Source organism: Rhinatrema bivittatum, chromosome 7 (assembly GCF_901001135.1).
Source record: "Rhinatrema bivittatum chromosome 7, aRhiBiv1.1, whole genome shotgun sequence".
Taxonomy (NCBI): Eukaryota; Metazoa; Chordata; class Amphibia; order Gymnophiona; family Rhinatrematidae; genus Rhinatrema; species Rhinatrema bivittatum.
The window spans coordinates 303806029-303819150 of NC_042621.1; the positions used below are offsets into that span (position 1 = coordinate 303806029).

A 13122-nucleotide genomic window follows, 5' to 3' on the forward strand; every position below is an offset into this window, starting at 1 on the left:
TCCAATTGTTGACCGAAGAGCAGCTTCCCCTTGAAAGGCAAGGATCCCAGCTGAGCTTTTGAAGAAACATCCGCTGACCAGTTCCTGAGCCAGAGGAGTCTTCGGGCCGAGACAGCTGAAACCATAGTTCTGCCCGAAGTACGAGGGAGATCATAAAGCGCATCAACACTGTAAGCGACTGCAGCCTCCAGCCGACCTGCCTGCGCTGCCTCTGCATCGGACAGAGATGCAGTCGATTGTAGGTGCTGCACCCAGCAGAGGCTGGCTTTTAGTGCAAAACTACTGCACATGGCTGCACGAACTCTGAGAGCTGAGACTTCAAAAATCTTCTTAAGTTGCAGCTCTAACTTACGATCCTGCAAGTCCTTAAGTGCAGTGGCTCCCGTCACTGGAATGGTGGTCTTCTTTGTTACCGTGGAGACCACCACATCCATCTTGGACGTTGAGAATGTCCAGAGCGTCCTCTGGTAGTGGGTACAATCTGTCCATAGCCCAGCTGACTTTCAACTCCAAATCCTGAGTGTTCCACTCATGAAACAACAGTTCCGTAAGCGACATATGGAAGGGAAACGACCAAGCTGGACCCCTGAGCCCGACCATCACCGGATCCACCGCACCCATCCACGAATCTTCCTGAGGGACCTCAATCCCCAATTCTTCCAGAATAGCTGGAATGAGAGGTCCTAACTCATCCTTACGGAATAAGCGCACCACCTTGGGGTCATCACCCTCAACCATAGTTGGGCCCCCTTGCTTGGAGGACTGGATCTGGGTATCCTGGTCCGCATCAGGCCCATGTGGATCCTGTGAAGGGGTCTCCCCGCCATCCGAAGTCTCCAAAGATGAACTGTCCACCGGACCCGAAATAGACCGGAGAGGATGTTTGGATTTCAAAGCTCCCAACCCCGGTGGAGACTTGGGCCGATTATGGGTCAAGATGGTGTCCTTGTCCCCAAGAGAGGACCCTGGGGCTGCACAAGAGACCCTGCTACCCTGTCTTCTAGCTGCCTTCCAGGCTTTATGGCGTAGCAAAACAAAGTTGGAGGAGAAGGAGGAGGAAACGTTATCCGAGGCCTCCTCGGGGTCCCCTCCTGACAAATACCCCTGATCAGCCTGCAAATCGCCCCCCCTCCCCCAGAGGCCCCAGGCTGTGGTGAAAGAGGTGGTGGGGAATTCCCTTCCCTCCGCGCAGCTTTCTCCTGATCCCTGAATACCTGCAAAATGGCTTGCTTTCCCGCGCTGAGCAGGAACGGGTCTGAGGGCTGACTGCGGGTATCGAGCCTTCCAGGCACTTGTCGCCTTCGGGAATCGCCACTGCAGGAAATTTCGGGAATCGCCTTCCCTGAAGTGCCCTCCCCACCTGAGAGGCAGTCCGAGCAGATTCCAGCTCTGGATTGCAGCGCGCACGTGCTCACGCACACCAAACAGGTCACACCACGTGGCATAATGAAAGTACTAAAATTAGCTCGGGAGCACGGCAGGAAACTGGTAGTCTGCAGCGCAGCTTCGGTGAATCGGGGGGTGGGGGTGGGACGAAGAGGATGCTGGGCCAGCCGTGAAAGTAAGAAAAAAAGAGATTACTTTTTTTTTTCAAAACAGGAGCTCTGCACTCCCCCCCCCCCCCCCCCCCCCCCCCGAGGGTGAGTGAACCGGGCTCCCCGGTATCACCTTCAGTTGCTGCAGAGGGCAGGTTACCGAGTCCTCAACCCTCTGCTCCTCAGTCTCTATTACCAAGGGGGATGGTCCCACCAGGACCTGACAACCCCCTGGGAGACTTAAAGGCTCCTAACTTTTTTTTTTTTTTTTTTTTTTTAAGTCTTAGCTCCAATCAAAATTAATCTCCCCCATCAAACTAACGGGCCGATGCAGTAAAGTGCGCTCAAGCTGAGCGCACCGTTAGCCCCCATTTGGACGTGCGTTTTCGATGCGCTATTTTTACCCCTTATTTATTTATTTAACATTTTTTATATACCGAAATTCTAGCAACAATGTTGCTAATCATTTCGGTTTACATATAACATTGGAGTGACTTAACATGCGAGTAATACAGTAAGGGGTAATAATGGCGCGTGGAAAATGCACGTCCCAACCCCCCCCCCCCCCCCGAAACTAATAGTGCCCGCAACATGCAAATGCATGTTGATGAGCCTATTAGTCCCGCGCAATACAGAAAGTAACACCTGCCAAAGGCAGGCGTCAATTTCGGCTAGCACCAGGAAAATATTCAGAAAAGCAGAAAAAACTGCTTTTCTGTACATCCTCCGACTTAATATCATAGCGATATTAAGTTGGAGGCCCCAAAAATAAATTAAAAAAAATTAAAAAATGTAAAAAAAAAAAAAATCTGCCTGTGGCCCGCAGGTTGAAAAACAGACTCTCAATTTTGCCAGCGTCCGTTTTCCGAACCCGTGGCTGTCAGCGGGTTCAACAACCGACACCGATAAAATCAAGCATCGGCTGTCAAAAAGGAGGTGCTAGGGATGCGCTAGTGTCCCTAGCGCCTTTTTACTGTGGGCCCTAATTTGCATATCTGGGCAACCTGGGTGCGCATCGGGAGAGCAGGCGCTCGCCAGCTCTCCTGCGCGGTTTTCTGTATCAGCCCACTCGTCCTAAAACTAAAGTAATGCTAAAGACAATACTAGCTAATCCAGGCTGAAGGTTTTGCACCTCCACCATCTGCTGGAGACAGAGAAATACTGACAGACTCTAGGTGGTACCTCAGGGTACAGGGCAAAGTCCGTTAAAACTTCTCTATCGCCATCTGCGGGGGGGGGGGGGGGGGGGGAGGCACAACCCAGGAGTCTGGACTGATCCGGATACATACAGGGAATGCATATCACTTGGGTGTGCCGGTCCAGCAAGCATGTGGCACGGCACCTGGTGCACCCTCAGAAGCCTCTTGGCTTGCACCAACGTGAGCCAGCTTGAACACGGTGGGACCCACCAACTCGTGATTAGAGACCTTGCCTGGCTTAACCTGGGTAGGCAAGGAGACATGGAGAGAACGAGTTGCCTAACCAACTAAGCAGGGCAACATTCAGGACTAACTTGGCTCGGGTAGAAAAATGGAACTTTACAACTAAAGCTGTGGCCTTTTTCTTCCATCTGTTTCATGGCTTTGCATTGTGTATTATTGACTGACTGTGGACAATGTGCGGGGTGGGAGAGAAGTCATTCCTACCTACATTAGACAGCCTAGGTCATGTGAAAATTACTAAAACACAATCGCATGTCAATTAAGCGACAGCTAAACTGTGCCACGGCTGGGCAAGATGAATGGGGCATGGAGGCCCAGCAGGATCCTGTACCCAAATCTACCTCCCTAACGTCTGTGACCTCAGCCACAGTGCAACCTCGACCACACCGTGAGAGAGAGAGAGGCAAAACTAAAACGGGAATTACCTGGGCCGAACAGGGGGAGCTCGGCGGCCGTACAAGCCCTGCAGGGCCGCCGCTCAATCAGCTGAGAGCCGGGCCAGGCGCGCGCGGCACTGACGTCATCGGTCGTCGCGAACACGGAAGTCAGCCCAGGGTTGTGGTGGCGGCGGCGTCCTCACCGCTGACTCCGGGGCACGGTGGAGCAGCGGGAGATCCCCGCGAAGGCTCCCAATGTGGGAAAAGTCCTGGGAAATTTAAAATAAACGAAGAAAGAAAATAAAGCCCCGAGGAGCGTCTGAGAGAACAAAGTGCCACCACTGAAAAGAGACCCCACTGCAACAAGCGGAGCCGGGAGAAGAGGTTCCGCGTTACCCGGCAGGAGGGGGGCCCACCCCTTGCCCGCGGGCAGTGCAGAGGCGCGAGCCATCGGATTCTGCACGTGCCTGTGTGAGTAAGCGGAAGGATACCCGGGGAAGAACCAGGCAGCCCTCACTTACTCCACCCCCAGGGAAAAATCGGAGGCCACTAACGATTTTTTATTGATGTAAAAACGATCCGAAGGCTGTTCCTATATTTAAAAAAAAAGTGCTCTTGTTTGGGAAGTGAAACGAAATGGTTTGTGCGTAATGGGAATGTGGGACTATTTTATTGGTGCCTGGCGCTGTATTGATCCCGGGAAAAAAGTCGGCAGGCGGGAAAGGAGGCTGTAGGGGGCAGAGGGAGGCGATAGACGCTGCATGGCGCACCGCTGGTAGGAAAAGAAAACCTTTGAGAAAGGGTAAGGGAAAGGAGAAGTTTGGTTCAAGTTAAATACATGGGGGGAGACTCTTCAGAAGTCTCTCATATTTGTCAACTACTTCTATCACTGTAGGAGGGCCAGCTAGTAAAGTTTTACATGCACAGTGAGACATAGGAACAGCACCGTTTGATGTGATTTGGAATGAGGAAGGGCCCGCAAAGAGGAGATTTGTACAAAGTACTCTCGCCCTAGCCTGATGCATCCTCTGCCTGGGACATTCCACACTCCGATCTTGGGTATCATCTTGAGAAGCATTATCCATGAGCCCGCGTAATATGGCCGATTAAAGGCTCTTTTTATAAATTACTGTTACTTTGCACAGAGAAGCCTTTTCTTGATGGTTCTCGAGGCCCTTCTTCTTTCCACCTTGGGTTACTGCAATTCGGTTTTTATCAGGCTTCCAACTAGTCCTCTTCATGACTTGCAGATCATACAGAACTGGCGCCCATAGGCGGGAGAATGTTACTTTCATCCTCTGTTCTCTGCATTTGTTACCAGTTCTTTGGTGGGCGACGTATAAAGTCGTCATGGCCATTTATAAATCCCTCAGCCTGGTTAAATGCTAATCTACGCATTTATAAACCCACCCATCAGTTAAGACCTGCTCAGCGTGGTCTCTGGGAGGTGGCTTCCCTTTGCACTGCTGACATAATGGAAATAGGTGGCAGGCCCCCTAATGTGGAATGTGCCTCCAGAGCAAAAGCTTCTTCTTGAAGCTACAAATTCTTTTAAGAAGGCTTCGAAAACCTCCTTTTTTCCAGCAGGCATTTGGGTCTGGTAACGAGGATGAAGGAGTTTCTTTTACACTAAGCCCATGAAGCTTTCCTGGCATTGATGACATTAGGGTTCAGTAAATATAATTTCTCTAAAGTGGGACCAGATGAGACACATCCCAGGATACTGAGGGAGCTCAGAAATGTACTGGCAAATCCACTGACAGACCTGTTAGATTCCTTGAAATGCGAGTTGTGCATCTTGATTGGAGAAGAGCGATGGTGGTCTCGCTTCACAAGAGTGGGAGCAGAGAGAAGGCTGGAAACCCCAGGCCAGCTGGCCTCACCTCAGTGGTGGGAAAATTAATGGAGACTCTGCTGAAGGAAAGGAGATTGAACTATCAACAAACTGGTGGGTTGCTGGATCTGAGGCAGGATGGATTCACCAGGGGAAGCTCCAATCAGACAAATCTGTAATCATCCAATAAAAAAAAAAAAAATTTGGATCAAGAAAAGTGCCCAATGTGATTTACTTGGATTTCAGCAAAGCTTTTGATAGGTCCTGTGTACAAGGCTCATGAATAAAATGAGAAGTTTGGGAGTCGGTGGCAGGGTGATGGAGTGGATTACAAACTGGCTGACAGGAGACCATGTAATGGTATGTTGTAGGTAGGAAAATTGGTGATTATTTTGGCATACATAAGCAATAAAAGCATACACGATTAGAGTTTGCATTAAAGAATATACAAAAAAATACATCACCTCACAGTTCCCAATGTGAGTCTGATACATCTTTGGAAATACGGGAACACAGCGCTGGGAAACCAGCAGCAGCTCATCAGGAACTTCATTAACCACTGGTAATATCCAAAAGCTTATCCTCTGAGTTGTGCTTTCTCTGATTTCAAACAGCTTGATGTAGGTTTTTTTATGTTGATTTTGCTGACCTTTGTCCTAGTTTCAGTTTTTCTCTGGTCTACTCCCTTGTGTTATTGAGGCCCCCAACTGTCTCTACTTATCACATCGGCAAGCAGTTAGGTGTGGCCAAGTCACTACTGTCTTGTTTTCCTCTAATACCAGCACTGTTAGCCTCCTGAGTAACTGCTCTTTAATATATCTGATGTTATGACTTGTTTTTTGTTACAATCAGGGTAAGAAAAATGGCATAAACTTATAGACCTTATATCAAATAATTACATTAATAATATCAGTGATTCTCTGCTTCAATACTTTCTATCATGGTACAATATTATTCACGTAAGCTAACTAGCTTCTTAAAATAATTTCCCACATGGTAAATGGAACCTACTCTGAAGTGGAGTGTTTAAGTGGAGTGTCACAAAGATCAATTTTGGGATTGGTTCTATTCAGTATCTTTGTGAGTAACTCTGCAGAAGGGATAGAAAGTAAAGTTTGTCTATTTGATACTGAGATCTGCAACAGAGCAGACCCGCTTGAGGGAGTAGAGAGAATGAAAAGTGACTTAAGAAAGCTGGAAGAGTGGTCGAAGATTTGGTAGCTAGGATTTGATGCCAAGAAGCGCAGAGTCATGGGGTGTGGTAATCCAAAAGAGCTGTATGTGATGGGGGTTGAAAGACTGATGTGCATGGACTGGGAGAGGGACCTTGGGGTGATAGTGTCTGGCGATCTGAAGGCAGCGAAGCAGTGTGACAAGGAGATAGCTAAAGCCAGAAGAATGCTGGGCTGCACAGAGAGAGGAAGAACCAGTAAGAAAAAGGTGATAATACCCCTTGTACAGGTGCTTGGTGAGGACTCGCCTGGAGCACTGTGATCAATACTGGTTACTGTATTGCAAAAAGGATAGAGATAGGTCAGAGGCAGTCCAAAGAAGTGACCAAAATGATGGGGGGGTCTGTATTGGAAGACTTATGAGGAGACGCTGAAGGATCTAAATATGTACACCCTGGAAGAGAAGAAGTGCCAGGGAGATGTGATACAGACCTTCAGATACTAGAAAGGTTTAAATGATACGCAATCTTTAAACCTTTTCTGTTGGAAAGAAATCAGTAGAACTAGAGGTCATGAAATGAAACTCCAGGGACGACTAATCAGAACCAACATCAGGAAATATTTTTTCATGGAGAGGGTGATGGACGCCAGGAATGCCCTTCTGGAAGAGGTGTGAAGATGAAAACAGTAAAAAAAATTAAAAAAGGCCTGAGATAAATAGTGTGGATTCCTAAAAGCTAGAGGTGGAAATGAAGACAAGAGTGCATGGGAGTAACCAGCAGGGAGTGACAACTACTACCCCTAACCGAAGGCATGGAGATTACTACCCCTAACTGAAGGCAGGGAGATTACTACCCCTAACCGTAGGCATGGAGATTACTACCCCTAACCGAAGGCATGGAGATTACTACCCCTAACCAAAGGCATGGAGATTACTACCCCTAATCGAAGGCATGGAGATTACTACCCCTAACTGACGGCAAGGAGATTACTACCCCTAAACGACGGCAAGGAGATTACTACCCCTAACCGAAGAGAATACTACCCCTATCCGAAGGCATGGAGATTACTACCCCTATCCGAAGGCATGGAGATTACTACCCCTGTCCGAAGGCATGGAGATTACTACCCCTAACCAATTAATTTTCATTATTTTGATGCAACATTTGTCTTTGCTTCAACGGCTGGGGGGGATTAGATTCAGATGACAGCCAGCGCTGGGCCCTGTGCAGGGTAATCATTAGGGGGAAAGGGCAGGACTTCTTCTACAGCCAAGTCTAAAAGCAAAGCATTTTAAGCAGCATTATCCGAACTATCAAGAAGACTGCTCACCCTGTGAAAATGTTGCTAACAGTTTACTTGGCTTTATTAATGTTACTACCCTTAACATAAGGCTTGGGGTAACCTGCACGGAGCGGCAGTTACCACCATAAGACATTTCCTGGGCAGACTGGATAGACTGGCCTTTTTTCTGCCATCATTAGTATTTTACTATGTTTAGCCTGGTGTTAGTTTATTGTCCTGTTTTATTTAGGGTGTTGATTAGACAATGCATTTTGAAACATTTGTTGATTATGTATATTTTAACTGTGCCCCTCAGCAAATAAATGTTAGAGCATGCGTATTATAAATCTTTTTAAATAAACGAGGGAGAGATGATATTCACTTTGGCCCTGTAACTACACCAAAGTTATCCTTCCGTTCTGCTCCTGGGGGTTAGAATTTTTTCTAATTTGATTTAAATCTTCTAGCCATGACTTTTGTAGAGTATCTCCCCGAACCATTACTAATATCTGTTCCCTGTTAATTTGCTCCCCATCACTAATGATTTTATAAATCTGTATCATACCCTGTCTTGCTCTTCTCTGAGTTGATGACCCTTGACCTGTCCAGCTTTTCTTCATAAGGAACCGTTCCATCCCCTTTTCCATTTTGGTTTTACTTTTCTGCATTTTTTTTTCTAATTCTGCTATTTCTTTATTGAGCCCAAGCAACCAGAATTGCCAACTATCCTCAAGGTGTGGTCACACAATGAATCCATACAGAAGTATTACGATATTCTCAATTTTATTATCTATTCATTTCTGAATAATTCCTGACATTCTCTTTCTTTGATTTCTCCCCTGCTGCACACTGGGAAGATAATTTGTGTATTGTCCACAATGACGCCAAGGTCACTTTCCTGAGTGACGACGCCTAACATGGGGCTCAGATTTATATAGGGAGGGTAACATTTTAGAAGTGTTTTTATAGAAAAGCAGTGCTTTCCCTGCAGAAATGCCCTGTCAAAGAACTTCGTACCTGATAATGCAGGTAAACTTACTCGCATATGTCTTGTATGCACAAAAATCTACCTGGGACTGAGCAGACACAGCATACAGGCCGATTCAGTAAACAGCGCGGGAGAGCCGGCGCTCCGAGGCGAGTGCCTGCAAATTAAGGCCTGCGCTAATAAGGAAGCGGCTGTCTGCAGGTTTGACAGCCGACGCTCAATTTTACCGGTGTCGGCTGTCAAACCCGCTGAAGGCCATGAGTTCGGAACGCGGACGCCGGCAAAATTGAGCATCCATCTTCTGATCCGCGAGCCATGGGCAGATTTTTTTTTTTTTTTTAACATTTTTAATTGTTTTTTATTTCTGAGGCCTCCGACTTAATATCACTATAAGAAAAAACTGCTTTTCTGTACACTTTCCCTGTGCCTTTGGCAGGAGTTAATTTCTGAGAGGAAATTGTGCGGCTTGGCTGCACATTTCACTTTCTGTATAGAGCGTAAATAACTAATAGGCTCATCAACATGCATTTGCATGTTGAGTGCGCTATTAGTTTCGGGGGGGGGGGGGGGGGGGGATGTGGGCGTGTGTTTTCCACGCGCTATTAACCCTTACTGTATAAGAGCGCATCGAAAATGCACGTCCAAACGGGGGCTAAGGTGCGCTCGGTCTGAGCGCACCGTACTGAATCGGTTTGATAGTAAATGTCAGCAGAAGAAGACCAACAGGTCCATGCAGTTTGCCTAGCAAGTTGTGGTGGTAACTGCCGCTCCGTGCACGTTACCCCCATGTTTCTGTTAAGGGTGGTAACTGCCGCTCCGTGCACGTTGCCCACATGTTTCTGTTAAGGGCAGTGACTGCCGCTCCGTGCAGGTTACCCCCATGTTTCTGTTAAGGGCAGTAACTGCCGCTCCGTGCAGGTTACCCCCATGTTTCTGTTAAGGGCAGTGACTGCCGCTCCGTGCAGGTTACCCCCATGTTTCTGTTAAGGGCAGTGACTGCCGCTCCGTGCAGGTTACCCCCATGTTTCTGTTAAGGGAAGTGACTGCCGCTCCGTGCAGGTTACCCCCATGTTTCTGTTAAGGGCAGTGACTGCCGCTTCGTGCAGGTTACCCCCATGTTTCTGTTAAGGGCAGTGACTGCCGCTCCGTGCAGGTTACCCCCATGTTTCTGTTAAGGGCAGTGACTGCCGCTCCGTGCAGGTTACCCCCATGTTTCTGTTAAGGGTAGTAACTGCTGCACCGTGCAGGTTACCCCCATGTTTCTGTTAAGGGTAGTAACTGCTGCTCCGTGCAGGTTACCCCCATGTTTCTGTTAAGGACAGTGACTGCCGCTCCGTGCAGGTTACCCCCATGTTTCTGTTAAGGGCAGTAACTGCCGCTTCCTGCAGGTTACCCTCATGTTTCTGTTAAGGGTAGTGACTGCCGCTTCCTGCAGGTTACCCCCAAGCAGAAATGTTGCACGTAAAGTTCATATAAGTTACCCTGTTTCATCATTTCCATCCTCTAGCCCAGTGGCTCTCAACCGGTGTGTTGCGCACCTGCTGCTCTTCCCCCCTCTTTCACCTCAGCGACACAAACACTGCTGCCGTTCCTGCCCGGGCTATCAGCACATTCAAGCCCCAAGCGGAACGGCAGCAGTGTTTGTGGAAGCCATCAATAGGAACGTTACCTTTTCTTCTTCACGCACTTGTGGCCTGGAAGAGGAAGCGATGTTTACCGGGCACGCGGGAAGAAGAAAAGGCCATGCCTGCTGCTGCAGAAATCTCATTCAGTGCTGGCTGGCCACTTTGCCAGGGCCTGCAGGAGTACGGAGCCCCTCCCCCACCCCTGGCAGCCCTTGCTGCTTCTGGTGAGTGCTGTTTGCCTACAAGGGAAAGGAGTAGGAGAGTTACTGGAGAGGGGGTAAGTAAAGGTGGCTTTTTTAGTTTATCTTTCCTGATTGTTTGCCATTTTAATTATTTGGTATTATGCGATGTGCCTGTGTTAGAAATATTTTATTGGTGCTTGGAGAAATTTTAATAATTTTGAAAAATTTTTAATGATTTGATGTTCCATTTATCAGTTGTTTTGAAATATTTATTATATTCTAGTTTTATAATTATTTTATATTTCTCGGGGAAATGTATAAATAGAAATGTGGAGACAAAAACTGAACTGGAAACAGCAAGAAGCCAAACTCTGTATGCAGTGCAACAACACAAAAACATTAGCTTTATGGTCACTTATTCTGTATTTGGTGAGGGTCTGTCTGTGTTCTGCATGTGTGACCCAGCTAAGGGTGTTCTGCGAGCTTGTAGTTTCTGTGTAGGGCTCTATAGCAGCTTGGCTTGTTCAGTTTTCCTAACAGGAAATGTATTAGTGTTTAGGGCCTGGTTTAATAGTTGTGTTTCTTAGATAGGGTTGTTACTGTGTGCGTGTGTTCCATAATGCAGGTGTAACTTTGTGTTACACCTGTATTATGTGTTACAGGGTTAGTTTGTGTGCATTATTGCAGATCCTGGGACTATGTTAGGTGCTATATTTCTCTTTCCCTTTCTCCAGGTTCGCACTGCATGCAGAATGGCTGTTTTGGTTTTCCATTCCAGTTTCTGTCTCCATATTTATAATTTGTGGTCTTTCTGTACTTGGTGAAGGTCAGTTCTGGGTGTGTGACCGAGGTGAGGTATTTTAATAGCGTGTAGGCTTTTGTATCAATCTTATTTGTTGTGTTTTCTCAATAGGACATGCATTAGTGGTAAATTACAGTCTTTTCATAAGGAGGGCTGCTGTGCCTGGTAGTAAAGGGAGTTTGTTTTGCTCTTACTGAGATATCATCAGAACCAGAATATCTTTTTTGTATGGCGAGTTGCACAGGGTAATGCCCTAGATCTGCACTGCTTACCCCGTGCCCTTTTGAATTCCATTACCATTCTCGCCTTCACCACCCTTATAGTTTCATATCATGACCCCTAGTTCTACAGTTTTCTTTCCAACAGAAAAGGTTTGATGTCTGTGCATCATTAAATCCTTTCAGGTAACTGAAGGTCTGCATCGTATCTCCCCCTCTCTCCCAGGTGTACGTATGGACATCCCTCAGCCTCTCCTCAAATCTTCCGATACAGACCCCACACCATTCTGGTTGCCCTTCTCTGCACCGCCTCCATCCTGCCTCTGTCCCTTCGGAGATACGGGCTCCAGAACTGAGCGCAGTACTGCAGGTGAGGCCTCACCAAGGCCCTGTACAAGTCCATTAAAAAAGGTGATACACCAAGAACATAAAATAACTTCTAGAAGTCTGTGTGTTTCAGGAGTGCTTGCTAAGAAACTGTCTTCCCGACGGCGGCCACGAATTCGTGCACGTCTGGTGAGGGAGAGGGAGGAGCAAGGTGAGGGTGGAGAGCTGCGCAGGAGATGGAAGATTTGAGAAATGGAGAGTACTGGGGAGATGGTGAGAAGAGGGGAAGATAGTGTTGAAGGAAGGAGAGACTTAAGCGTGAAATATACACACACAGGGTCTTAAATTTTGTTTCAGAACAGTTGTTTGTGTCAGAAGCTCATCCACGACTTTGCATGTCTTTAGCTTGTTCTGTTTTAGCTCTGTGCCCAACCTCCTGCTTTAAGTAAAATGAAATTCTAAATTTATTATGAAACATTAAAACGAAAGCAGGCGTTTAACGAGATTCAGCATCCAAAGGAACGGTGCGTACCCATGGGAAACTATCTCATGTGGGACAAACAGTCAAGAAAAAAAAGTCCATACAATAACAAATAAAGGGAAGGATTGTAAGAGGAATATCCGCAAACCTAAAATCAGAAAGAAAAGAAAATACTGCTTAACACAGCAAAATCCCCCTCAGATCAGATTCTTGAATGTATAAAAGGATAGAGAGAGAGAGAGAAAACGGCTGGGGCCAGGCCGAAATCCTTAATGGCTGTGGGGTTTTTTGTTTTTAATAGGCCCTTGAGGAAGGCAATAGAATGAGGGGCACAGGGAGATTTGCATCACAGAGTAAGTGTAAGATAAAGTAATGGACCTGTAAGGAAACACCAAGAATGGATGGAAACCTCACTTACCATTTCTATGCAGGGCGCTGTGCACACAGCACACCAGACAGCCCCTGCTCTGTGAGGCTTACAGTCTAACAGGACAAACATAAGGTGAGGGCACGGTTAAAGAATTAAAGATAAAGGCAATTAGTTAATGAGGCCAAAAGCAGACAATCGGGTGGCCCAAGATTTAAAAGCAGCCTCAAAAAGGGGAGTCTTTTTAGACAATTAACTAACACCTGACATGCTTCAAATTGGAAACAAACCACCCAGACTGCCAGTGTCAGCAGCTGGGGCCCACCCAGTCTGTACCTTCCTCTGAGACTGCAGCGCGTGGGCATCAACACTTTGAATGCCGACGGGTAAGACCTCAGAATCTGATGCAATGTGGGTTTATTTCTCTACAGCCAACACCCGTGTAACCTGCTCAAACACAAGGGACGCTCTCGCTGAGTGGGGCCCGC

The 13122-nt window shown here is 47.2% G+C and overlaps 1 protein-coding gene across 2 annotated transcripts in view; it reads right to left on the minus strand.

Annotated features, from left to right (window-relative positions):
- Nucleotides 1-3644, minus strand: part of FAM204A (family with sequence similarity 204 member A) — a 76395-nt gene extending 72751 nt beyond the window's left edge. The window contains exon 1 of one of the 2 annotated variants that reach the window (XR_003857942.1): nt 3403-3644. The gene's annotated coding sequence lies outside the window, so the exon portion shown is untranslated. The remainder of the gene's footprint in view (nt 1-3402) is intronic. The other variant, XM_029610497.1, reaches the window with a different exon arrangement.
- Nucleotides 3645-13122: the final 9478 nt, after the last annotated feature.